Raw genomic sequence first — 24,751 nt, forward strand, 5'->3', positions numbered from 1 at the left:
TCCAATGTGGGACTTGATCCCAGGACCTTGGGGTCATGCCCTGAGCCGAAGGCAGACACTCAGCCCCTGAGCCACCCAGGCGTCCCTGAGTGAGTGCCTTCTAAAGGCCAGGTATTGAGCACTGAGTGTTATACTATATGTTGGCAAACTGAATTTAAAGTAATGTTTTTACATTTTTTAATTTAAAAATAAATATAGGCCAGGTATTGTCTGAGCCCTAGAGACACAGCACTTAAGGCAGACAAGGCCTACTTTCATATAGCGTATTTTCATTTGTGAGGCCTTTGGTTTATCGAATGAATGAATCTATCTCTACATCCAACATGGGGTTCAAACCTTTAACTCTGAGATCAAGAGTCACTCACTCTTCTGACAGAGCCAATCATGCACCCCATTTGTGAGGGTTGTGTTTTGTTTAAGATTTTATTTGTGAGAGACAGAGGTAGCCACAGAGCATAAGTGGGCAGAGGGAGGAAGTGGGCTCCTTGCATGGGTCTTGATTCCAGGGCCCTGGGATCATGACCTAAGCCAAAGGCAGACACTTAATCGACTGAGCTATGCAGGTGCCCCATTGTAAGGATTTTTGAATAAGTATTTACATGTGTGTCTACATATATCTATAAAGGTATAATTTTAAAAATTTTGTGTGTATATAGGGATATATGTGTGTGTGTTATATACCTGGTATATACCTAATACCTAATAAAATGTTAAAGTGATTGCCTCTAGGAAGGGGGTGGGAAGGTCTGAGGTAAGGAGACTTCTTTGTCTATCTTTTATATATCTACACACATATATTATCTTTTCAATTGGAAAATACATTACCTTTAAAATGAACATTCCAGGAGCACCTGAGTGGTTCAGTGGCTCAGAGCATAATCCTAGGATCAAGTCCTGCATTAGGCTCCCCTCAGGGAGCCTGCTTCTCCCTCCACCTGTGTCTCTGCCTCTCTCTCTGTTTCTGTCTCTCATGAATAAAAAAAAATCTTAAAAAATAAAATGAACATTCCAATAATTAGAGGCAGTATTTATTATCTCCACTGTAAATATATAAGCATGGTTTAAGGTAAAGGAGCCCTTGCTGACTGAAAAGTTGCAAAACCATGACTGGAAATACTCCTTGTCCAACAAATCCATCTCTTGTATGAGACACGACTGATCAGTAACGCTTATTAAATTGAATAAGGAATACGCTATACAAGTAGAAGCAAAATGCAACCCCAAATGGAAAAGGATAAACATAAGAGAAACAAAACACTATAATAAGATTAAATAAACACAAATAATGGGCAGGCTGGTGAGAATTCTTGGTTTATATGAATAAAAGAAAGAAAGAAAACAGTCAATTGGGATAGGTACTAAGGTCAGGAAAGTTAGCAGTCCAGGCTAGACCAGCAGTGAGGCAAGTCAAGGAATGTCTGGGCACCTTCTGTACCAAGGCAGCCGACTCAGAAGGACCCTCGAGAGAGGAAAAAGGACAAGGCTTCCTTCAGTGGCAAGTGCGGGAACTCTGCAGGAGCAGGGTGGACTCTCAACCCCAAATGTGGTACAGACACCCAAACTAATGATCCCACACACATATACCAAGAGGTATGAAGAGGCTAATTACTCCCATAACAAGTCTTTTGGGGATGATCAGAGCAGGCCTCCCAGGTGTACCCAGAATGGCTTGGGAAGAAGACAGGGAGAGCAGAGTGAGGTGGACAGGGGATCAGGCCAGGGTGAGGGCAGTGCCTTGTGAGGCTTGAACCCCCTCCTTTGAGCTTGCCCACCAGTGGAGCACAGAGAAGGGAGGCTTACAAGCCTCAGAAGGTGAGCATAAACACGGGAGTCAGACTATTACAAGAGGCCTGATGGAGGCAGGGTCCTTTTCAGTTCTTGCATTTCCATATGAAGAAGACAGGATTGGAGAGAGAATTCTGAAACCCACTGCCTGAGGTCTGAAGACTGGGGAGGAGGAAGCCCAGCTCTGGAGAGAAAAAGCTACACAGCAGACAAAGTGAAGGGTGAACCAAGCATGAGAAAGAGGAGGAGGGAATTGCAAATGCCAGGCTACCTCCAAGGGGAGACCCAAAGAGTCCCTGGACGTGCAGGCAGGGTTGCTAGGCATCGGAAAGCAACTACAGAATTTGAAGTTGAAGACGAAGACAGGAACTCATGGGAGTCTTTTCACAAAAAAGACCAAAAAATCTATATATTGTGTGTGTGTGTATATAACACATATACATATATGTACATATATATATATCAGTGATAAGAAAAAATTTAATGCTGGTATTTTTATCTATTTTACTTGGCAAAATATTTCAGGTGATAGGACTAATATAAAATCAAAGCTAGAAGATACATCTAGAAAAGAACAAGAAGGAAAAATAGGGTCTCTCCAAAAGAAAGGCATGGAGGTCCTAGAACAAGAAGGGGCTCAGTATGCAAGGGCTCAGGCTCTGAAACCAGGTAGCAGAGGTTCAAAGCTAGTCCTGCAGCTTATTCTGTGTGTAACTTTGGGGAACTAAGTGACTTTACCTCTGTAAGCCTAAGTCCCCTTCTCTGCAAGCTGGGGTAGCACCAGGAATGACACTGTGATCATAATGATTGAGATAGTATAGACAGCACATCTACTGAACACAGGGCTGGAAGTTCAACTGATGTTTATGTATTAATACAAAAAGATTTGGAGTCCACTTGGCCAAAAAAAACGGGGGGAGGGAAGAAAAAGGGAAGAGTGGGGGCAGCTGTATTTTGGAGCCTACATCATCGCATTCAATCCCCACAACAACACTACGAGGCCCTTTAAAGATGCTGAAGCAGAAAGATGGAGGTGTTAGGTCCCTGGTCAAGTCCAGGTCTGCACGTCTCCAAAGCCTCCGGATGGTTCTGTACCAAGGTGATTTTTTTTTTGCTGCTCATTCACAGGTACCTTTTGAGTGGGAGAAGAGAGGAAAAACAATGGGTCTGGAAAGAATAGAAATGTAGAAGTCTGCAAAATGTGTAGGCATCAGAAGAATGGAAGCAGAATGGGAAAATACATTTGAGGATAAAAGAGGGGAAAAAAAACAAAAGGAAAAGTAATGGCCATATGTATGTTGTGTTGAAAAAAAATAGGCAGTGTTTGTGGGAAATTTCTTGGCTAAGTGGTGGGGAAAAATTGTATGTAAATGTGTAAATGGTTAAGATAACTGTTATAATTAAAACCTGTGAGCAGGAGATAGGAACTTGGGCAAAATAAAAAGCACTTCACCCATAAGATAGTATAGAAATGGGGTATTCTTGAAATGGGTTTTGATAATTCTCTAATCAAGGCAATTTTTATGGCCAAAATCTTTCAACTGTTTGAGAGGGGAGGTGTACCAATGAATGGGGAAAATGAACATAAGCCCCAAAATTCCTCATAAAGTCACTTTATTGCCACTTTCTGCTTTTGTTGATTCCTCATCTTCACAGTCACTTCAAGTGACTGTCCCGAGACAGTCTCCAAGGAAGGCATTGTTCTCTGGATACCGCATACAAAGCCAGGTGGAGAAACCAATCCCATTTTTTTTTTTTTTTCAGCAGTTGATGATATTCTGTGCCTCTCACAGGTGGCTAGAGTTTTCCCACTTGAAATTTCTCCACGTTGAGTTTCTGAAGAGCCATGAAGTTTGGAACCGAGGAGCAGAAAGAAAACGTGAAGGGAATCTCTCAAAATGAAAACAGTTGCTTATTATAATTTCAAAATAATGTAAAGAAGCCTCGGATAGCACAGTCCAAGAGCAGGGGGCTTTGGGGTCCTGGCCTCGGTTTCATCTGCCTTTTGTGATGCTCACTGAAACATAACTCTGTCCCCTCTCTGCTCCACTGCTGTGTTTGCCTTCTCCCAAGATCTGACAGGTGCTGAGCTGGGGGTGGAGGGTGGGGGCACAGCCTCGCTCTAAAGACTTTCCATCCATTCAGAAGCTATAGCAGAGGCAGGAGGCCAGATAAAGAACAGAATCTCTCCACCTGGGCTCTGTGGGTTCTGAAGACTTTCTGCTAAATTTTATAAACTGAATCCAAGCTTATACAGAATGAATTTATATCTGCACATTAGAATAAAAAGGATGAGAAGAAAGAGGCCTCAAGCACACAATGGTGATCAATTCATTAAGCTGGGCATTCCTATTTCCCTGGTTTATAGACTCAGGGAGTAATCATGATTTGTAAGACTGAACATTGGCTGTAACTTCATAACAAGTTTGGATTATAATCAGCAGAGAAACTGTTTTCCCTCTAATGATGACAAATGGGTCGTTTTGAATTTTAAAGGAGCAGGATATTTTCTAGAGAGTTTTGGGGTATGGGATTTTTGCTCACTTCTATATCAAAACAGTCTTATGGGGACTCTCGGGAACTAGCATCAATGAAAGGTAAGACAAACAACAAACAATAAAACAAAGAAGCAAACCTTTGTAAGAAACAGTCTTCAAGCTTTGATTTGTATTATGAAAGTCTTCCTTTTTTCCCCATCTCTTCATAGGGATGATCGGATTAAGCTAGGTTCTCATTATCTTATGAAATTAATAACTTTAACAGCTTTGGTGAGTTATAATTGACATACGAGAAACTGCACGATGTACATTTTAACATATGTACACCTTATGAAACCATTATAATCAAGATAATATGTCCATCAGATCCAAAAGTTGCCCGTGCAACTCCACCCATTCCTTTCCTTTTTTTTTTTTTTTAAGATTTTATTTATTTTTCCATGAGAGACACAGGCAGAGACACAGGCAGAGGGAGAAGCAGGCTCCATGCAGGGAGCCCGACGTGGGACTCGATACCTGGTCTCCAGGACCACACCCTGGGCTGAAGGCGGCGCTATACCGCTGAGCCACCAGGCTCAGCCACCAGCCACCTCTCCTGTTCCTTTCCATCCTCTTCTACCACACCCAGGAAACCACTGATGTATTTTGTCCCTATAAGGTAAGTTGCATTTCCTATAATTTTATGAGTGGAATAATACAGCCTGTTCTATTTTGAGGGGAGGAGTGTCTGGCTTCTCTTGCCCAGTATAATTATTTGGAGGTAGATCCATGTGGAATTCCCCTGCATGAATAAACTATAGCTCCCTTACCCGTTTCTCTGTTGATGGACATTTGGGTTTTTGCTCGTTTGAGGCTATGACAAAGAGAGCTTTTACCAATCTGCACTGAAGAATCTTTGCAGGGACGCATGCTTACAATCCTTGAGTAAATACTCAGGTGTAGAAGAGCTTTATCATATGCTCTAATGTATTTAAGTTTTCAAGACGCAGTCTAACTGTTTTTCCAAGTGGTTCCATTCGCATTCCCACGAGCCTTGTAGGAGTATTTTAGCTTCTCCACATGGTTGTCAACATCAGTCATTAAATAGCTTTTTAATTTTAGGTGTCTTACCGAGTGTGTAGTGCTATGCCATTATAGTTTTAATTTGCATTTTCCTGTGATCAGTGATTTTGAGTACTTCCTAATGTGCTGGTCATATCTTCTTTGGTGAATTTACCCCTGAAACCTTTGGGAGTTTAAAAAATTGGTTTATTTTCTAATGACTGAGTTTTGAGAGTACTTCATATATTCCAAATATAAGTAATTGATCAGATATATGCTCTGAAATTATTTTCAACCAGTCTGTGGCTTGTAATTTCTTTTTTTGTTTATCCTTTACCTGTGTCTTCCAATGTGCAGAAATTTGAACAATTTGTTATTTTATGAATTGTGCTTTCGGTGTCCTAGCTAAGAAATCTTCGCCTAAACTGAGGTCACAAAAGTTTTCCCCCCGTTTCCTTATGGAAGTTTTACCATTTCAGGTTTTACATTTAGGCCTATGATTCATTTTAAGTTAAATTTTTTTATGTTGCAAAATATGGATCAAGATTTTGTTTATTTTGTTTTTTAACACGAGGATCTTTAGTTGTTCTAGATGAGAAGGCTGTCATTTCTCCACTAAATCATATTGGCAATTTTGTCAAAAATTAGTTGCTGAAAAAATGTCTGTCTCTGGACCCTTTAACTCCATTAATCTATTCCATTAGTCTATTTATGTATGCTAATAGCATACTGACTTGATTGCTTTTGCCTTATAATAATTCTTGAAATGTTAGTGTCAGACCTTAAATTTTGTTGTCATTTTCAAAGTTGTTCTGATTATTCTCGATCTTTTGAATTTTCATGTGAATTTTAGAATCAGCTTGTCAAAATCTCTACAAAAACACCTGCTAGGATTTTGGTAGAGCTTGTGTTGAAGCCAGAATGAATTCGGCAGAACCAAAAACAATACTGAGTTTCTGACTAAGGAATAAGGTGTATCTCCATTTATTTAAGTCTTCTTTAATTTTTCTCAGCATTGTTCATAGTTTTGTGTGTAAGCCTTTCATATCTTTTGTTAGACTTAATTCCCTGACTTTTCATGGTTTTGGTACCATTATAAACAATACTGTGTGGTATTTTTAATTTTCGAATCTTTATTGCTAGTATATAGAAACAGTGCTTATATGTAGATCCTGTATCCTGAAAACTCACTGAGCTCATTTATGGGCTCTCAGGGTTTTTACAGATCTCATCAGATTTTCTACAGAAGGGAACAGGTCATTGTGAAAAAAGACAGTTTTACTTTTTCCAATATGAATTCTTTTTATTTATTCTCTTTTGCTTTCTCACAATGGCTAGAATCTTTAATATTGAGAGTAGGCATCCTTGCCTTGTTCCTGATTTTAGGGGAAAATGATTTAGTTTAACATCATTAAGTTTGATGCTAGTTAGGGGATTTTAAGTAAATGCCCTCTGTCAGGGTGTCAGAGAGTTTTGTTTTGTTTTGTTTTTGTGTTTGTTTTTTGTTTGTTTGTTTGTTTGTTTGTTTGTTTTTTTAACCAAGAATAAAAATTAGAGGGCAGCCTGGGTGGCTCAGCAGTTCAGCGCTGCCTTCAGTCCAGAGTGTGATCCTGGGGTCCCAGAATCGAGTTCCGCGTCGGGCTCCCGGCATGGAGCTTGTTTCTTCCTCTGCCTGTGTCTCTGCCTCTCTCTTTGAGTCTCTCATGAATAAATAAATAAATAAAATCTTAAAAAAAAAAAAAAAAGAATGGAAGTTAGGTTTTCTCATATGATTGTCCACATCTATGGAGATAATCACATATAATTTATATGTTTTATAGATATATATTTTTTAATGTGTCAGCAAGGTAAGTTACATTGATGGATTTTTCTATTCAGATGAATTAGCCGTGTGCCACTGGCCTACACTGGTGGATTTTCAAACATCAAAACGATCTTGCATTCTTGGGATAAACTTTACTTGGTCAAAATGTATTAATTATCCTTTTCACATACATTGGATTCCATTTGTAAAAATTTTGCTTAGGGTTTTTGTTATCCCTGTTTATTACATAAAAATACTGATCTGCAATTTCTTTGTAATATCTTTGGCTTTGTATCAGAGTAATCTCTGGACTCATGGAATGAGTTGGGACATTTACCCTCATTTTCAATCTCTGGAAGAGTTTGTGAAGAATTTGTAAATATTTAGAATTCACCAGTGCTGCCCTCTGAGCATGGAGTTGTCTTTGTGGGAAATCTTTCAACTACTAATTCAATTTCTTTAATAGATATAGGGCTATTTGGGTCTTATCGTTCTTCCTCGGCAAGCTCTGGCAGTTTGTATCTTTTAAGAAATGTGTCATTTGATCTAAGTTATCAAATTATCAAATTTATTGGTGTAAATTGCTCATGATATTATCCTTTTAACACCTATGGAATCTCTAGTAATGTCATTTTTCTCATTCTTGATAATGGTAACTTTTGTACTGCATTCTTTCCTAATCGTTCCAACGGGCTTTAGTTTCATTGATGTTTATCTATTGTTTTAGGTTTTTATTTTCTTAATTTTCATTCCGATTTGTATTCCCCTTCTCCTGCTTACCTTGGAATTAATTTACTCTTTCTCTAACTACTGAAAGTAGAAGCTGAGGTCATTAATTTGAGATCTTGCTTATTTTCTCACTCCTCACTCACCCTCCACCCAACGCCAGCAACTATCAGTTTGTTTTCTGTATTTAAGAGTCCATTTTTTGGCTTCTTTGCTCATTTGTTTTGCTTTTAAGATTTCACATGTGGGATCCCTGGGTGGCACAGCGGTTTGGCGCCTGCCTTTGGCCCAGGGCGCGATCCTGGAGACCCGTGATCGAATCCCACGTCGGGCTTCCGGTGCATGGAGCCTGCTCCTCCCTCTGCCTGTGTCTCTGCCTCTCTCTCTCTCTCACTGCGTGCCTATCATAAAAAAAAAAAAAAAAAAAAAAGAAAGATTTCACATGTAAGTGAAATAATATGGTGTTTATCTTCCTCTGTCTGACTTAAGGTCCATCCTTAAGTGGAAAATGTTAAGTTGTGTAAATGGCATGATCTCATTCTTTTTTATGACTGGGTAACGTTTCATTATATATAAATGCCACATCTTCTTTATGCATTCATTTATTGATGTACACTTAGGTTGCTTCCATATCTTGGCTATTATAAATAATTCTGTAAATATTGGGGTGCATATATCTTTTTGTGTTTTTTTTTTAAGATTTTATTTATTTATTCATGAGAGACAGAGAGAGTGACACAGGCAGAGGGAGAAGCAGGCTCCATGCAGAGAGCCCGATGTGGGACTTGATTCCGGGTCTCCAGGATCACTCCCCAGGCTGAAGGCGGCGCCAAACCACTGGGCCATCAGGGCTGCCCTGCATATATCTTTTTGAATTGATGTTTTTGCTTTCTCTGGATAAATATCAAATAGTGAGATTACTGGATCATATAGTATTTTTAATTTTCTGAGGAAACTCCAAAAAAGAGTGGCTATGGTGACTATTACCAATTTATATTCCAACAGTGTATGAAGGTTCCTTTTTCTCCACATCCTCATGAATGCTTATCATCTTCTTGATTCTAGCCATTCTGACGGGTATAAGGCGTAGACCTCTCTTTGGTTTGGATTTGCATTTCTCTGATGGTGAGTGATGCTGAGCACAGTTTCATGTGCTTGTTGGTTAACTATAGGTCTTCTTTGAAAAGTCTGTTGAGGTCCTCTGCCCATTTTTTAATTGGATTGTTTTTGATGTTGAGTTGTAGGAGTTCTTGACATATTTTAGATATTAACTTTTTATCAGATATATTATTTGCAAATATTTTCCCTAATAGGTTGCCTTTTTGCTTTACTGATTTATTTTGGTATAATCTCAAGCAAAAATAAACTATTGTTTCCCTTGCCCGAGAAGAGAGAGATCTAGAAAACTGTTGTTAAGGCAGATGTCAAAGAGCTTACTGCCTAGTTTTCTTCTAGGAGGTTTATGGTTTGAGATCTTTCTTATTTTCTAATATGACCATTTATTGCTTATAAATTTCCCAAGTCTTGGTTTGTAGGCATCCACCCAATTTTGATGTTGTGTTTTTTATTTCCATATAATTTCTCATTTCCCTTTGATTATTTTTTGACTCACATGTTATCTTAAAATATTTTGTTCTGCTTCTATATATTTGGAGACTTTTCCCTTAGATTTTTCTATTTCTAATTTAAGTACATTATGGTTAGAGAAGTTACTTTGTATGATTTGAATTAGAAAATTTTATCACCTTGAATATGGTCTGTCTTGGTACATTTTCCATGTGCACCTGCAAAGAATGTGTATTCTGTTTTTGTTAGATAGAGTATTTTATTTTTTTATTTTTATTTTTAAAGATTTTATTTATTCCTAAGAGACACACAGAGAGAGAGGCAGATACATAGGCAGAGGGAGAAGCAGGTTCCGTGCAGGGAGCCTGATGTGGGACTTGATCCCAGGACTCCAGGATCATACCCTGAGCTGAAGGTAGATGCTCAACCGCTGAGCCTCCTAGGCGTTCCAAGATAGGGTGTTTTAGAAATGTCAAATAGAACCGGTTGGTTGACAGTGTTGCTTAAGTGTTGAACATCTTTACTCATTTTCTGGTTTAATGTTCTACCAATCAATTATTGAGAGAAGGGTATTGAACTCTTTTTTAAAAAAATTGACGTATGGAACGCCTGGGTGGCTCAGTGGTTGAGCGTCTGCTTTTGGCCCAGGGCGTGATCCTGGAGTCCTGGGATTGAGTCCCATATCAGGCTCCCTGCATGGAGCCTGCTTCTCCCTCTGCCTGTGTCTCTGCCGCTCTATCTCTCATGAATAAATAAATAAAATCTTTTTTAAAAATTGATATATAATTGACACATAACATTGTATTAGTTTCAGATGTACAATGTAGTAATTGCATACATGCATATACTGCAGAATGATCACCACAATAAATCTAGTCAACATTCATTGCCACTTATAATTACATTTTTTTTTCTTGTGATGAGAACTTTTAAGACCTACTTTCTTAGGGGGCACCTGGGTGGCTCAGTTGGTTAAGTTAGCCAACTTTTTATTTCGGCTCAGATCATGATCTCAGAGTCCTGAGATGGAGCCCTACCTTGGGTCCAAACTCAGCTCATAGTGGAGTCTGCTTGTCCCCCTCCCTCTGCTCCTACTCTTCCCCCCCCGCCCCCAGTTGCATGCATGTGCTTGCTCTCTCTCTGTCTCAAACAAATAAATAAAATATGTAAAACAAAAAAGATTTTACTCTTTTAGCAGTTTTCAAATATACACTACACTATTATTAACTATAGTCACCATGCTATACATTACATTCCTGGTACTTATGTATTCTATAACTGGAAGTTTGTACCTTTGGTCACCTTCACCCATTTTGTCCACACCCCAGCCTCTGCTTATTAGCTGTAATTATATGTTATTTTAGCAATTGCCTTAGGGCTTTTAGACTGTGATGAGGTATTGTTGTATCTTATCTTCAAGTAATATTATACTACTTCTGTATACGTAATATTATTAGAACCTTAAAATAATATGCTTCCATTTCCCACTTTCTGATCTTTATGGTATTGTCCTACATTTTACTTTTTTTACATATGATATAAACCCAACACTGCATTATTACTATTATTTAAATGGTCAATTATCTTTTAAAGAGATTTAAATACTACTAAAGTTTATATATTTTATACATTAAATATTATACATCTTCCCAGGTAGTTACTACTTCATTCTTTTTTTTTTTTTTTTTTGTTCATTTTTTTAAAAGATTTTATTTATTCATGAGAGACACAGAGAGAGGGAGAGGTAGAGACACAGGCAGAGGGAGAAGCAGGCTCCACGCAGGGAGCCCGACATGGGACTCGATTCTGGGTCTCCAGGATCAGGCCCTGGGCCGAAGCTGGTGCTAAACCACTGAGCCACCCAGGATGCCCCTTGTTCGTCTTTTTTATTCCTTTTATAGATCTGGATTTCTGGGTTTTGTTTGTTTTCTGCTAGAAGGACTTCTGTTAACATTTATTATAGTATTAGTGTGCTTTTGTGTGTCTAAACACGTCTTTACTCTGGCTGGCTCAGTCAGAAGGGCATGGGACTCTTGATCTTGGGGGTTGTGAGTTCGAGCTCTACACTGAGTATAGAGCTTGCTAAAATAAATAACTTTATTTTAAAAAATAAGGCTTTCTTTGTTTTGCCTTTGTTTTAGAAAGAGATTTTTTTTGTGTGTGTATAGATTTCTAGGCTGGGTTTTTTCTTTCTGTAAATGTGCTGCTCCACTGACTTCTCAGTTGTGTTATATCCATTGAGGAATCTGTTATTAATCTTATCTTTGTTCTTGTTTTATATATCTTTTCCTGTGGATACTTTTAAGTTTTTCACCTGTTTTTTTTTTTTTTTTTTTTTTTTTTTTTTTTTTAGCAATTTCATTATGATGTACTTTGGTACAGTTTTTGTCACGTTTCTTGTGTTTGGGTTTCTTTAGACTTCTTGGTCCTGTGGGTTTAATATATACTCTTTACAAAATGAGGAAATCCTTAGTTTTTAAATAGTAACAAATATTTAATTGTAACAAATATTTCCATGCCCATCCATAAAATAGAATTATGTATTTTATGGTAATAAGTATCAATAACCTGAAAATATATCAGCAATTCAGATACTGTTTTATATGTTACTTAATATTTTTGGCTCGTGCATATTTTATATCTTAAAAACTTTGAATAATTTTAATCTAGGATATATGGCTTCATAACAAATTTTATGAATAGACTAGCTCATATGAGCTAGGTTTTTTTAATTGTATGCTCCAGTGTACAATCAGTTTCATAAAATAAGTCCATGTGCAACTGGTAATGTGAGGTGGGGAACAAAAATTTTCTTGTTGATTTTTTTTTAATATTTGCAAAATATCAGCATCATTATATTTTCTGTTTTATGATAGCAATAACACCAAAATTGATTCCTAGAAATACACTTGATAAGACCTATGCAGTACTTTTGTGAAGAAAACCATAAATCTCCCTGGAATACAGGAAGTGTGATTAAATAGACACCTATCTTACTCTTGGATGAGAAGATCTGGTATTATATAAATATCAGTTTTTTAATTGGTAAACTAATATAATATCAAACAAAATCATAATAGGCTTGTTTTTTAGAATGCCAAAATGATTCTAAAGTCCACCTGGAAATATAAAACATAGGGAAACAGAGTGATTCTGAGCAATAAGAAAAGTAGACTACTTACTTCCACAAGGTAAGAATATACTGTAAATCAAGAGTAATTAAGACAATGTGGCAGTAGACTTGTTACATGTGGGAACTTTATTCTTGCGTCATTCTTCTGTCAAAATCAATTACAGACAAAGATTTAAATGTAAAAAAAGAAACTATAAAAAGACTGAAGAAAACATGAGTAAGAGTGGGAAAAGCCTTTCTGCAAATGACATAAAGCATAGAATGAAAAATCTGACTAAAGCAAAACCTAAACAGACAGGAATAAATCTTACTTCAACAAAAACAAAAATACACTATAAACAGTAAAAAAGAAAAAAAAATTAAACTATTTGTCCATGATGGAAGTTGCAAATATTTTCCCCCAATCTATTTTTTGTTTTATGAAATATTTTTATATATTTATGAAATATATTTATAAAAATAGGTATGAAAAAGTTCATAAGAGAAAGTAATGGGCACAGAAGGAAAAGAGACGATTCAAAGAAAAAATACAAATGACTGCGGAGCAGAAAGGCTCAACCTCACTAACAAGTTCAAATTAGGCAAGAAAAAGAAGGTATTTTATTTTTGCTTTATCAGATTTATGGAAATGACAGATTTGCAGTATCTGATATATAGGAGTATATTAATTATGATAAGGCTACACTGCTATACCAGAGATCAAACATTAGTAACGTGGCTTAAGACAGATGCTCATTTCTGTTCTATTTAATGCTCCCTCTGTGAATGGTCCAGATCAACGTGGACGGCTTTGCAAGTGGGAACCTTGCCCTGGGCCCCGGGACTCAGCCTCCTTCATGGGCTGAGTCTTACTTGGGTCCTACCTAACTGGGACAGACATTCCCTGTGCAGATGGGGCTGCTTCTCTCACTTGGCATCTGGGCCCCTTGCTTATGCTTCTCTCTCCGGGCGGTGGTGGAAGGCAGGGCGCCCTGCAGAAAAAGAGAGCATGGTCTGCACTTGCTGTGACGATGGCCTAAGGAGCTCAAGCAAAGGCCCTGCTGGAAAACATGTTGTTCTGTATTTACGCCATAAAATTCTGAATGGCAAACTTAACCCGCCCGGAAAATGAATTATGGTTCATATTTTCCTGCAAACTCTGGCTAAGACTTGCATTCGTCCTCATCATCCATAAAGCATAGTAAGAGTGTTAAAGTTCCTGGAAGTCACTGAATGATGCACTCCCAGGAGTCATAATGTGCCAGCATTAAAATCCGTGGTGGTACTAGAGGACTGCACAGACAAAATAACCTGTATTGTTTCCATACAAATTCCCAGAGCTGTGGGATTTAAAGTAGCAACACTGTCACTACTTCTTTTTCCAGGTGGGATATGCTATTAGCCAGGAAGGATGCATTTGACAATAAAGATGATTTTGGGACTTCAACAGGAAAACATGGTACACTTATTGACCAGTAAACCTTTAAATATTTCCCAATGTTCTAATTTTTCAGCACAAATCACTATACCTTACATGGGTTGATGAATTTTGTAATATACATTTTAAAATTTAACTGTTACATGTATCAGAAAGAAGTAAAGTGGTTTTTAAAAATATTTTTTAAGACAAGTTATTCATGAGCGACACTGAGAGAGAGGCAGAGACACAGGCCGACCAAGAAGCAGGCTCCCTGCAGGAAGCCTGATGCGAGACTCAATTCCAGGACCGGGTTCATGCCCTGAGCCAAAGGCAGATGCTCAACCACTGAGCCACTCAGGTGCCCCCACCATTTTTTTTATTTTTTAGAGACTATGAGGAATTACATCAAAGTTTGACAATAATTGTGTCTAAGTGTTGGCTTCATAAGAGACTTTGTCATATGTTCTATTATGTCACATTAAGTTGGAAAAAAAAAAAAAAAAACTTGGCCATGTTCACATAGCTAGTTAAGTAGTGGAAACAAATTCTCTGAGTCCAAAGCCCAAACTTTTTTCTTTTCTTTTTTCTCTTTTCTCTTTTCTTTTTTTTTTCTCTTTTTTCTCTTTTCTTTTCTCTTTTCTTCTCTTTTCTTTTCAGATAAAAGCCTTTAAAAATAAGCAGTGTAAGTTATATGATTCAAAAGCTACAAACAGACATTAGGTGAAAAATAAATCTTCTTTCCAACCCTGTTGCTTTCCGAAGAAGTAACCACCATTTGTTTCTATCCTTAAAGAGATGGAAAATGTAATGTGTGTCTGTGTATTTGTTTCTTTGTAAGTGCCCATGGTAAATTCCCTCCCCCTCCCTCTCCCCAGGATTTTGCTGTTTTCCTTAATGCAGCCTGGGGCTCTGATCATATCAGTACATAAAAAGCAGCCTCTTTCTTTTTAACAACTGTACAATATTCTTTTATTTTAAAGATTTTTATTTATTCATGAGAGACACAGGCAAAGTGAGAACCAGGCTCTCTGTGAGGAGACCAATGGGGGGACTCGATCTCAGGACCCCGGGATCTGGACCTGAGCTGAAGGCAGATGTTCAACTACTGAGCCATCCAGGCGTCCCACAATATTCTTTTAAGTGGTCGTTTGCATCCTAATTTATTAACCTGTTCTTAATCAATGGCTATATCAAGCAGTACTGAGCTTCATGCTCTCGAACAGGCTTGGACCTACAAGTGGAGAATAGGGCAGGATTCGTTCCTGTGGGTGCACCTGCTAGGTCAGAAGGGACCTTCCTCGGAACAGATCTCTACACCGCTCACCACGGAGGCAGCACCAGTTTGGCAGGGTCACGGACCAAGCAGGTGCCTCTTTCCCCACAGGCTTGTCTGCTTCTGGAGCTTGGCCCTTCCCTGTGCTCTGCGGTGGCCACACTGCTGCCCCCCCCCCCCGCCCCGCCCCAGTCCCCAGCACTGGCACTGTACTGGGCTCGCAAGTGTGGACAAGTCACTCTAGTCTCTCTGAATCCTCTTCTTCGGTGGAGCTCCTATTCATTTTCTGTAGGCTCTATCAAAATTAAAGGAGATCCGTGAAAGACCACGCATTAAACGGATGGGAAGCAGAATCAGTATTTTTATATATTCTGTGTATAAATAGCTCTTGTGCTTTACTGTCACTTCTCTGCTACTATTTTTAGCACAGCAACTGTTCAGGCTTTATTATGCATCTACCTGCTTTCTGTGTATCTTTCTCACATGCCCTTGTTTCCTTCCCCCAAATTCGATGGTCAAATGAGTCACCCAGGATTTAAGTTCTCGTTGTGTTACTCTCCTGCAATAACCAAAAAAAAAAAAAAAAAAAAAAGACCATGTAATTAAGAAAATTCTGTGCCTTATTCTGTTATTTAGCCCGACTCTATACCTTGCTAAGCCATTTTCCACAGCTGCCTTTGCCCGCTGTTGCTGTTATATGTAAAATTCCTTTCTTTCAAATGTTCCTGCCTGCACACAGCGATATATCTATCATGTGGGAGGTTATATTGGCACAGCCAATTGGCCTAATCAGTGTGTACTTCAGCATTCTGAACAGAAAGCCCACCCCAGAGAGGCAGCTATCAAAAGTGCATCTACTATCAGTATATTGATTAAAACCAGACAGATGCTTCGTTAATTAGCACAGAGTGTCAAAATTGGGTTTTTATTACATTGATAGCTTGTAATTAACATGATGAATGTTACCAATGGGCCCTCACTGAGGAAGGTATTCAAGATATGTATTAATAGCTTAGCTAAAATGCTCAGATACTCCCAATTATTTCAAGAACCTGGGTATAAGGATCCAGCAAATTCTAGATGTTTTCCTCTAGAGGTGATTCCCAAAGCTTGAATACCCCCTCCTCCTCCAACAGACTTTTATGACTGGCAATCGGTCTAAGGATTTCTTGTTGTTTGTCCATTTAAAGGAATTATTACCACATCTGATACAAGTGAACCTTTCATGCAAAACATGATCAAATCACCCAAAATGGTAAACAGCTAGATATAACTTCACTATGCTTAGGAAACATAATACAAGAATAGTTTTGTGCTTACTTGTACCAAATGCTTAACAAATGTCTATGGAATAACAAAATAATAAAATACTTTCAAATATCTATGATTGGCAGAATTATCTAAGACTTATTTTCATCGTACCCTGTAAACAAGGTTGTGGGGGGGAATAGCTAACTTTCATCCGTGTTTTCTTTTGTTTTGTTTTTTGTGAGTAAACTGATAGAAGTTTATTAAGCAAAGATATAGAGAAAGCTTTCAGAAGTGAGAAGGGTCCCGACAGGATTGCCCTTTTAAAAAAATTTTTATTTATTTATTCATGAAAGACAGAGAGAAAGAGAAAGAGGCAGGGGGCAGGCTCCATGTGGGGAGCCCGACATGGGACTCGATCCCAGGACCCCGGGATCACGACCTGAGCCAAAGGCAGACGCTCAACTGCTGAGCCACCCTGGGGTCCCTTCATCTGTGTTAAATTCAGTTTTTTTTCCCCAAACAAAATTTGTAAGAGTGATACGTGATCAAATTGTCTTGGATCAGCTGGAAATAACTGGACATATATTTTTAATGACATGAATGTCTCTCCACTTCCATAAACTGCCTGTGATATCTCGCCTGCATGTTCTGCTTGCCCCTCGGGAAGGCCCACTGTCAACATCCAAATTCTGTGTTTTCATGAAGCCCACCGTTTCTCAGATCCCATGCCCTCTCAATTCCAATAGTGTTCAATCTACGTGCCATTTACTGCACTGCAAAGTGTCTTTGTGGTACAGTTTTTTTAATTTTTTAAACATTTATCCAATTATGTAACAGCGAGAATGAGGGTGTGTGAGTGGGGGAAGGAGCAGAGGAAGAGAAGCAGATGCCCCAGGAAGCAGAGTCAGATGCAAGGCTTGATCTCAGGACCCTGACACCAGGACCCTAGCTGAAATTCAGGGTCAGATGCTTAACAGACTGAGCCACCTGGGCATCCTGGTGGTACAATTTTTTTGTTTTAAGATTTTTTTAAGAAAGAGCAGGGCAGAGACACAGGCAGAGGGAGAAGCAGGCTCCCTGCAGGGAGCCCGATGTGGGACTCGATCCCAGGACCCCGGGATCACGACCTGAGCCCGAGGCAGATGCTCAAATGTTGAGCCACTCAGGCGTCCCACTTTGTGGCACAATTTAAAGCATCTTCATAGACCAAGTTTCTTTTACAATTATTTTCTTATTTATATTTATTTTTAGCTTTTATTTTTTTACCTTTTGATCTCTTTCAACCATTCCTCCCATCCCCTACCCCCAGCTCTAGCTACCACCTGTCCATTCTCTATATCCATGAGGCTGCTTTTTGTTTGTTTAGATTCCATGTGTAAGAGAAATCACATGGTATTTGTCTTTCTTGGTCTTACTTCACTTAGCATAATGCCCTCAAGTTCCATTTATGTTGTTGTAAATGGCAAGATTTCATTCTTTTTAAAGGCTAAATATTCCATTGTGTAGGGATGCCTGGGTGGCTCAGCATCTGCCTTTGGCTCAGGGCGTGATCCCAGGGTCCTGGGATTGGGCACCCTGCAGGGAGCCTGCTTCTCCCTCTGCCTGTGTCTCTGCCTCGCTCTGTGTGTCTCTCATGAGTAAATAAATCTTTAAAAAAATTCCATTGTGTATATATACAATTTCTTTATCCATTCATCTATTGATAGACACTGAGGTTGTTTTAATATCTTGGCTATTGTAAACAATGCTACCATGAATATGGGGGTAGAGACATCTTTTTGAGTGTTTTCATTTTCTCTGGATAAATACCCAAAAGTGGAATTGTTGGATAATATGGTAGTTCTATTTTTATTTTATTTTTTTGAGAAACAATTCTACATTCCCATCAACCGTGCACAAGGGTTCTGTCTTCCATATTCTTGTCAACACTTTAGTATTTCTTGTCTTTTTGATAATAGCTATTTAATAGGTGTGAGGTGATTTCTCATTGGGGTTTTGGTTTGCATTTCCCTGATGATGAATGATGTTCGGCGTATTTTCATATCTATTTACAACTTCAACCCATTTTTTTTTTCTTCAACCCATTTTTAATCCTATTGTTTTTGGTGTTGCGTTGTATGAGTTCTATATATCTTTTGGATACTAACCCCTAATCAGATAAATGCTTTGTAAATACCTTTTCCCATTCAGTATGCTGCCTTTTCATTTTACTTATGGTTTGCTACCTAGAGGACTTTTAGTTTGAGGTAGTTATATTTGCTTATTTCTTGTTTTTGCTTTTGGTGTCAAATTCAAAATATCACCACCAACCCTTATGCTTATGTTTTTTGAGGCGTGGGGAGAGTTTTATGGTTTCAGGTTTTTTTCATTCAAGTCTTTATTGTGAGTTAATTTTTGTGTATGGTGTAAGAAAGTCCAGTTCCCAGCACCATTTATTGAAGAGACTGTCCTTTCTCCATCATATGAGCTTATTTCTGAGGTCTCTATTCTGTTCCATTGATTTATGTGGGTTTTTTGGTTTTGGGGTTTTTTGTTTTTGGTCAATGTCCTACTGTTTTTGATTACTATAGCTTTGTGATATAGTTTGAAATCAGGAAGCATGATGTCTTCAACTTTGTGTTTAAGATTGCTCTGGCTACTGAGCATCTTTTGTGGTTCCATAAAGTTTTTTAGGATTGTTCTAATTTTGTAGAAAATGCCGTCGGATTTTGATAGGGATTGCATTGAATAAAGAATGTTTGGGCAGCCCCAGTGGCTCAGCGGTTTAGTGCCACCTTCAGCCCAGAGTGTGATCCTGGAGACCCGGGATCCAGTCCCACATCAGGCTCCCTGCATGAAGCCTGCCTCTCCCTGTGCCTGTGTCTCTGCCTCTGTGTGTGTGTGTGTGTGTGTGTGTGTGTGTGTGTGTCTCATGAAAAAATAAATAAAAATCTTAAAAAAAAAAAAAAGAATGTTAGGGGCAATAGGGTCATTTTGCAATGCTAATTCTTTTACAATTAACAATGCTAATTCTTCTAACACATGAACATGGAATATTTTCCATTTTTGTATGTGTGTCATCTTCAATTTCTTTCATTAATGTTTCATCATGGTTTTCAGTCTCTTACCTCCTGGGTTAAATTTATTCCTAGATATTTTATTCTTTTTGGAACAATTACGAATGGGATTATTGTCTTACTTTCTCTTTCTGATAGTTCATTAGTAATGTATAAAATACAACAGATTTTTGTGTATTGACTTTATATCCTGCAACTTTACTGAATTTGCAGTTTTTAGGGTTTTCTATATATATATATATATATATATATATATAATGTCATATGCAAATGGTTAGCTTCTTCCTTTCCTTTTTATATGCCTCTATTCATTTTTCTTGCTTATTACTCTAGTTAGGACTTCCAGCACCATAATAAAATAAAAGTGGTTAGAGCAGGCATCCCAATCTTGTTCCTGATTTTTACAGAGAAAAGTCAGATTTTCACCATTGAGCATGATGTTAGTTCTAGGCCTGTGTTACATTGAGGTGCGTTCCCTCTATACATGCTTGAGAGTTTTTATCATAAATGGATGTTGAATTTTGTTAAATGCGTTCTATGCATCTCTTCAGATGATCATATGAGTTTTATCTTTTGTTTTGTTAATATAGTATATGACATCAAGTGATTTGCAGATGCAAAGGTTTGCCAACCTTTCATCTCCAGAATATACCCCTTTGATCATGGTGTATGATCCTTTTAATGTATTGTTGAATTTGATGTATTAATATTTTTTTAAAGAATTTACTTATTGGAGAGAGCAGAACGAGAGAGAGAGAGAGAGAGAGAGAGCGCGCATGGGTGGGGGTGAAGGGCAGAGGGAGAGGGAGAAGCAGACTCCCCGCTGAGCAGGGAGCCCAATGTGGGGCTCCTGGGATCATGACCTGAACTGAAGGAAGATGCTTAAGCAGCTGAGCCACCCAAATACCCCGATGTGTTCATATTTTGTTGAGGGTTTTTGCATCTGTGTTCACCGGGATATTGGCCTATAATTTTCCTTTCTTGTGGTATCCTGGTCTGGTATTGGGATCTGTGTAATGCTAACCTCCTAAAATGAGTTTGGAAGCAGTCTCTCTGCTATTTTGGGGGGAGAGTTTTTAAAGGATTGGTATGAATTCTTTGAATGTTTGCTAGAATTCACTGGGAAATTATTTCATTCTGGACTTCTGTGTGTTAGGTTTTTGATTCCTGATTCAGCTTCCTTACTAGTAATTGGTCTGTTCAGATTTTCTATTTGTTCACAATTCATTCTCAGATTACATGTTTTTAGGAAGTTAGACGTTTGTCCTATGTTGTCTAATGTTTTTGCAAACATTTGCACATAAAAGTTCCTCATGGTCCTTTGCGCTTGTGTGGTACCAGTTGTAACATTGCTTTCATTTCTGATTTTTTTTTTAATTACGTATAGTTGACATGCAATATAACATTAGTTTTAGGTGTACAACATAGTGATTTGGCAAGTTTATACATTATGCCATGGTCACCAGGAGCATAGCCACCATCTGTCAGCACAGAATGCTATCACAGTATCTGACTCTGTTCCTATGCTGTGCCTTTTATCCCTATCACCCCATGACTTATTCCCCCATAACCGGAAGCCTGTATCTCCCACTCCCTTACACCCATTTTGCTCATTTCTTCCACCCCCTTTCCTCTGGCAAACATTTGTTCTTTGTATTTATAGATCTGATTCTGCTTTTTTGTTTGTTCATTTGGTTTGTTTTTTAGATTCCATATATATAAATGAAGTCCTATAGTATCTGTGTTTCTCTGTCTTATTTATTTCTCTGTTAGATCCATGTTGTCACAAATAGCATGATCTCATCCTTTTATGCAGCTGCGCAATATTCCATTGTATGTGCATTTGCTTGCATATGAATATATATAAAATAATTTTTTTATCCATTTATCACTGGACATGTAGGTTGCTTCCATATGTTAGCTCTTGTAAATAATGCTGCAATAAATATAGAGGTATGTATGGCTTTGAATTAGTGTTTTTTTTTTTCCCCTTTGGGTAAATATCCAGTGGTAGGATTTTTTGGATCATATGGTATTTTTAATTTGGATCATATCTATTTTTAATTTGCCGAGAAACTTTCATAGTGTTTTCCACAGTGGCTCTAACCAATTTAGCTCCCCATCAACAGTATATAAAGATTCCTTTTTCTCCCCTCGTCAGCACTTGTTACTGCTTGTGTTTTATTTTAACCTTTCTGACAGATAGAAGGTGATACCTCGTTGTGGTTTTGATTTGCATTTCCCCGATGATGAGTGATATTGAATATCTTTTCATGTGTTGGTTGGCCTCTGGATGTCTTCTTTGGAGGAATGTCTGCTCAGGTGCTCTGCCCATTTTTAAATTGTTTGTTGTTTTGGTGTTGTAGAAGATCTTTATATATTTTAGATGTTAATCTTTTATTGGATATAGCAATTGCAAATATTTTTTTCCCCATTCAGTAGGTTGCCTTTTTGTTTTGTTAATTGTTTGCTTCACTGTGCAAAAGCCTTTTATTTTGATGTAGTCCAAATGGTTTATTTTTACTTTGGTTTCCCTTGCCTTAAGAGATATATCTAGAAAAATGTTGCTATAGCCAATGTCAGAAAAATTACTGCCTGTGTTACCTTGTAGGAGTTTTATAGTCTCAGGTCTTGCATTTAGGTCTTCAATCCATTTTTAGTATATTTTATTGTAGGGTGTCAGAAAGTGGTCCAGTTTCTTTCTATTCTTTTCTTTTCTTTCCTTTCTTTCCTTTCTTCCACATGCAGCTGTCCAGTTTTCCCAGCACTATTTATTGAAGAGACTGTCTTTTCCTCATTGCATATTCTTTCCTCCTTTGTTGTAGATTAATTGACCATATAATTGTGGGTTTACTTCTGGGTTCTCTATTCTGGTCCATTGACCAATGTGTCTGTTTTTTGTGCCAGGACCATACTGTTTTGATGACTACAGTTTTATAGCATATTTGATTGAATTCGTCTGTGATTCCATTTGAGACTTTTTCATTATTGATTCAATTCCATTACTAGTAATCAGTTGCTTGGGATTTTCTATTTCTTCCTGATTCAGTTTTGGAAAATTATGTTGCTAGGACTTTATCCATTTAGTCTAGGTTGTCCAGTTTGTTGGCATATAATCTTTAATGCATTCTTTTATAATCCTTTGTATTTGTGATGTCATTTGTTTTGGATTTTATTTATTTGGGTTTTTTTTTTTTTTTTTTTTGATGAGTCAGGCTAAGGGTTTATCAATTTCATTTATCTTTTCAAAGAACCAGCTCTTGATTTAATTTTTTAAAAAATTTTTTGTCTCTATGTCATTTATGTCATATGCTCTGATATTTGTTATTTTCTTTCTTCTACAAACCTTGGGATTGCTTATTCTTTTTCTAGTTCCTTTAGGTGTAGAGTTAGATGGTTTATTTGAGCTTTTTCTTGTTTCTTGATGTAGGCCTATATTGCTATATATTTCCCTCTTAGAATCACTTTTTCAAATCTTTGAGACCCTTCTGTTTTCATTTGTCTCCGTGTATTTTTCAATTTCTTCTTTGACTCATTTACCATTGATTACTTAGTATCACCTTGTTGGGCTTCCACATATTTGACTTTTTTTAGGGGGGGGTGTGTGTGTGTGAGAGAGAGAGAAAGGGAGGGGAGAGACGGACAGACAGAGACAGAGATTGGCTTCTAGTATCATGCAGTTGTGGTCAGAAAAGATGCATGGTATAATTCCATTCTTCTTAAGTTGATTGAGGTTTGTTTAGTGGCCTAACATGTTATCTGTCTGGAGAATATTTAGTGTGCACTTGAATATATATTCTGTTGTTTGGGGATGGAATATTCTGTATATGTCTGTTACATCCATGTGGTCCAATGTGTCATTCAAAGATATTCTTTTTTTACAGATATTTTTTCTACCTGGATGATCTATCCATTGATGTAAATGGGGTGTTAAAGTCACCTATTATTATTATATTACCATTAATTTTCTCTTTATGTCCATTTAATATTTGCCTTATGTATTTAGGTGCTGCAGTGTTGAGTGTATAGATATTTATGATTCTTATATCCTCTTGGGTTGTTTCATAATTATGTAATATCCTTCTTTGTCTTTTTCTTTGCTCTTTGTTTTAAAGTCAATTTTGTCTGATAAAAGTATTGCTATTCTGGCTTTTGTTTTCCCCCTCACTTAGGTTTGCATTAAATGTTTTTCCTCCCTTTCAGTCTGAATAGCTCTTTAAGTCTGAGGTGAATCTCTTATAAACAGCATTTAAAAAAAATCCATTCTGCCATCCTTTATCTTTTGATTGGAGCATTTAGTCCATTTACATTTAAGGCAATTGATAGGCATGTACTTATTTCCATTTTGTTATTTCATTTATTTCTGCTGTAATCTTTGTATATCCTCTTTTTTTCTAACTTGAAGCTTCATTTTTTCTTTGAGTTCCTTGAGGTATAAAAGCTGTTTATTGGGTCTCCTTATTTCTTAGGTAGGCCTTTATTGCTGTGAACTTCCCTATTAGAACTGTTCTTGCTTCCTGTTTTCATTTGTCTAAAGGTATTTTTTAAATTTCTCTTTCAGGGATCCCTGGGTGGTGCAGTGGTTTAGCGCCTGCCTTTGGCCCATGGCGCGATCCTGGAGACCTGGGATCGAATCCCACGTCGGGCTCCGGGTGCGTGGAGCCTGCTTCTCCCTCTGCCTATGTCTCTGCCTCTCTCTCTCTCTCTCTCTCTCTCTTTCTCTCTCTCTCTGACTACCATAAATAAATAAAAATTAAAAAAAATTTAAAAAATAAATTTCTCTTTCAATTTTTTCTTTATCTCATTTGTTCATTATCATATTGTTTAATCTCTGCATGTTTGTGGATTTTTCTGGTTTTCTTCATGCAATTGCTAGTTTCATACCATTGTGGCAAGAAATGATGCTTGATATTTCAGTCCTCTAAACCTTATTGTTCTGTTTTTGTGGTCTAACACATAATGTATCCTTGGGGGATGGTCCATGTGTACTTGAGAAGATTGTATATTCTCTTGCTTTTGGATGACATGTTCTGTATATATTTATTAAATCTATTTGATCTAATGTGTTGTTGAAGGTCAATATTTCCTTATTGGTTTCCTATCTGGATGATCTTTACATTGATGTAAGTCAGTACTAAAGTCCCAGGTATTGTATTACTGTCTATTTCTCCATCTATCTATCTGCTCCTATGTTGGGTACACAAATATTTACAGATGTT

At 37.7% G+C, this 24,751-nt stretch overlaps 1 long non-coding RNA gene across 1 annotated transcript; it reads left to right on the top strand.

Moving 5' to 3' along the window:
* LOC144319342 (uncharacterized) lies at positions 1 to 24,308 on the top strand. The gene is made up of 2 exons (XR_013385194.1): positions 1 to 4,941; positions 24,094 to 24,308. It is a non-coding gene; the product is annotated as an uncharacterized LOC144319342 (long non-coding RNA).
* The last annotated feature ends 443 nt before the right edge of the window (positions 24,309 to 24,751 follow it).

Source organism: Canis aureus, chromosome 1 (assembly GCF_053574225.1).
Source record: "Canis aureus isolate CA01 chromosome 1, VMU_Caureus_v.1.0, whole genome shotgun sequence".
Lineage (NCBI taxonomy): Eukaryota > Metazoa > Chordata > Mammalia > Carnivora > Canidae > Canis > Canis aureus.